The following is a 4,241-nucleotide window of genomic DNA, read 5'->3' as shown; positions in this document are numbered from 1 at the left end:
GCCTAGGTTTTATGTGTTGATGTTATATGCACGAGTAGAACACAAGTGAGTTGTGGGCGATATAAGTCATACTGCTTACCAGCATGTCATACTTTGGTTCGGCGGTATTGTTGGACGAAGCGGCCCGGACCGACATTACGCGTACGCTTACGCGAGACCGGTTCTCCCGACGTGCTTTGCACAAAGGTGGCTAGCGGGTGACAGTTTCTCCAACTTTAGTTGAACCAAGTGTGGCTACGCCCGGTCCTTGCGAAGGTTAAAACAGCACCAACTTGACAAACTATCGTTGTGGTTTTGATGCGTAGGTAAGATTGGTTCTTGCTTAAGCCCGTAGCAGCCACGTAAAACTTGCAACAACAAAGTAGAGGACGTCTAACTTGTTTTTGCAGGGCATGTTGTGATGTGATATGGTCAAGACATGATGCTAAATTTTATTGTATGAGATGATCATGTTTTGTAACCGAATTATCGGCAACTGGCAGGAGCCATATGGTTGTCGCTTTATTGTATGCAATGCAATCGCGCTGTAATGCTTTACTTTATCACTAAGCGGTAGCGATAGTCGTGGAAGCATAAGATTGGCGAGACGACAACGATGCTACGATGGAGATCAAGGTGTCGCGCCGGTGACGATGGTGATCACGACGGTGCTTCGAAGATGGAGATCACAAGCACAAGATGATGATGGCCATATCATATCACTTATATTGATTGCATGTGATGTTTATCTTTTATGCATCTTATCTTGCTTTGATTGACGGTAGCATTATAAGATGATCTCTCACTAATTATCAAGAAGTGTTCTCCCTGAGTATGCACCGTTGCGAAAGTTCTTCGTGCTGAGACACCACGTGATGATCGGGTGTGATAGGCTCTACGTTCAAATACAACGGGTGCAAAACAGTTGCACACGCAGAATACTCAGGTTATACTTGACGAGCCAAGCATATACAGATATGGCCTCGGAACACGGAGACCGAAAGGTCGAGCGTGAATCATATAGTAGATATGATCAACATAGTGATGTTCACCAATGAAACTACTCCATCTCACGTGATGATCGGACATGGTTTAGTTGATTTGGATCACGTAATCACTTAGAGGATTAGAGGGATGTCTATCTAAGTGGGAGTTCTTTAAGTAATATGATTAATTGAACCTAAATTTATCATGAACTTAGTACCTGATAGTATCTTGCTTATGTATGTTTGATTGTAGATAGATGGCCCGTGCTGTTGTTCCGTTGAATTTTAATGCATTCCTTGAGAAAGCAAAGTTGAAAGATGATGGTAGCAATTACACGGACTGGGTCCGTAACTTGAGGATTATCCTCATTGCTGCACAGAAGAATTACGTCCTGGAAGCACCGCTGGGTGCCAGGCCTGCTGCTGGAGCAACACCAGATGTTATGAACGTCTGGCAGAGCAAAGCTGATGACTACTCGATAGTTCAGTGTGCCATGCTTTACGGCTTAGAATCGGGACTTCAACGACGTTTTGAACGTCATGGAGCATATGAGATGTTCCAGGAGTTGAAGTTAATATTTCAAGCAAATGCCCGGATTGAGAGATATGAAGTCTCCAATAAATTCTATAGCTGCAAGATGGAGGAGAACAGTTCTGTCAGTGAGCATATACTCAAAATGTCTGGGTATAATAATCACTTGATTCAATTGGGAGTTAATCTTCCAGATGATTGCGTCATTGACAGAATTCTCCAATCACTGCCACCAAGCTACAAGAGCTTCGTGATGAACTATAATATGCAAGGGATGAATAAGACTATTCCCGAGCTCTTCGCAATGCTGAAAGCTGCGGAGGTAGAAATCAAGAAGGAGCATCAAGTGTTGATGGTCAACAAGACCACTAGTTTCAAGAAAAAGGGCAAAGGGAAGAAGAAGGGGAACTTCAAAAGGAACAGCAAGCAAGTTGCTACTCAAGAGAAGAAACCCAAACCTGGACCTAAGCCTGAAACTAAGTGCTTCTACTGCAAGTAGACTGGTCACTGGAAGCGGAACTACCCCAAGTATTTGGCGGATAAGAAGGATGGCAAGGTGAACAAAGGTATATGTGATATACATGTTATTGATGTGTACCTTACTAATGCTCGCAGTAGCACCTGGGTATTTGATACTGGTTATGTTGCTAATATTTGCAACTCGGAACAGGGACTACGGATTAAGCGAAGATTGGCTAAGGACGAGGTGACGATGCGCGTGGGAAACGGTTCCAAAGTTGATGTGATCGCAGTCGGCACGCTACCTCTACATCTACCTTCGGGATTAGTATTAGACCTAAATAATTGTTATTTGGTGCCAGCGTTAAGCATGAACATTATATCTGGATCTTGTTTGATGCGAGACGGTTATTCATTTAAATCAGAGAATAATGGTTGTTCTATTTACATGAGTAATATCTTTTATGGTCATGCACCCTTAAAGAGTGGTCTATTCTTAGTAAATCTCGATAGTACTGACACACATATTCATAGTGTTGAAGCCAAAAGATGCAGAGTTGATAATGATAGTGCAACTTATTTGTGGCACTGCCGTTTGGGTCATATCGGTATAAAGCGCATGAAGAAACTCCATACTGATGGGCTTTTGGAACCACTTGATTATGAATCACTTGGTACTTGCGAACCGTGCCTTATGGGTAAGATGACAAAAACACCATTCTCCGGTTCTATGGAGAGAGCAACAGATTTGTTGGAAATCATACATACAGATGTATGTGGTCCGATGAATATTGAGGCTCATGGCGGATATCGTTATTTTCTCACCTTCATAGATGACTTAAGTAGATATGGGTATATCTACTTAATAAAACACAAGTCTGAAACGTTTGAAAAGTTCAAAGAATTTCAGAGTGAAGTCGAAAATCATCGTAACAAGAAAATAAAATTCCTACGATCTGATCGTGGAGGAGAATATTTGAGTTACGAGTTTGGTGTACATTTGAAACAATGTGGAATAGTTTCGCAACTCACGCCACCCGGAACACCACAGCGTAATGGTGTGTCCGAACGTCGTAATCGTACTTTACTAGATATGGTGCGATCTATGATATCTCTTACTGATTTACCGCTATCGTTTTGGGGATACGCTCTAGAGACGGCCGCATTCACGTTAAATAGGGCACCATCAAAATCCGTTGAGACGACGCCTTATGAACTGTGGTTTGGCAAGAAACCAAAGTTGTCGTTTCTGAAAGTTTGGGGTTGCGATGCTTATGTGAAAAAGCTTCAACCTGATAAGCTCGAACCCAAATCGGAGAAATGTGTCTTCATAGGATATCCAAAGGAAACTATTGGATACACCTTCTATCACAGATCCGAAGGCAAGACTTTTGTTGCTAAATTCGGAAACTTTCTGGAGAAGGAGTTTCTCTCGAAAGAAGTGAGTGGGAGGAAAGTAGAACTCGATGAAGTACTAACTCTCGAACGGGGAGTGGTGCAGCTCAGGAAAATGTTCCTGTGATGCAACCAACTGAAGAGGTAAACCAATGATAATGATCAAGGTACTTCGGATCAAGTTGCTACTGACTTCGTAGGTCCACAAGGACACGTTCGGCACCAGAGTGGTACGACAACCATGTCCTGGAAATCATGTTGTTAGACAACGGTGAACCTTCGAACTATGAAGAAGGATGGCAGGCCCAGATTCCAACAAATGGCTAGAAGCCATGAAATCCGAGATAGAATCCATGTATGAAAACAAAGTATGGACTTTTGGACTGACTTGCCCGATGATCGGCGAGCGATAGAAACAAATGGATCTTTAAGAAGAAGAGCGGACGCGATGGGTAATGTCACCCATCTATAAAGCTCGACTTGTCGCTAAGGTTATCGACAAGTTCAAGGGATTGACTACGACGAGACATTCTCTCCGTAGCGAAGCTTAAGTCCATCCGAATCATGTTAGCAATTGCCGCATACTATGATTATGAGATATGGCAGATGGACGTTAAAACGGCATTCCTTAACGGGCATCTTAAGGAAGAGCTGTATATGATGCAGCCGGAAGGTTTTGTCGATCCTAAGAACGCTAACAAAGTATGCAAGCTCCAGCGATCCATTTATGGGCTGGTGCAAGCATCTCGGAGTTGGAATATTCGCTTTGATGAGATGATCAAAGCGTTTGGGTTTATGCAGACTTATGGAGAAGCCTGCGTTTACAAGAAAGTGAGTGGGAGCTCTGTAGCATTTCTCATATTATATGTGGATGACATACTCTTGATGGG

Source organism: Triticum aestivum, chromosome 7A (genome assembly GCF_018294505.1).
Source record: "Triticum aestivum cultivar Chinese Spring chromosome 7A, IWGSC CS RefSeq v2.1, whole genome shotgun sequence".
Lineage (NCBI taxonomy): Eukaryota > Viridiplantae > Streptophyta > Magnoliopsida > Poales > Poaceae > Triticum > Triticum aestivum.
Note: the sequence above shows the minus strand (reverse complement) of the source record.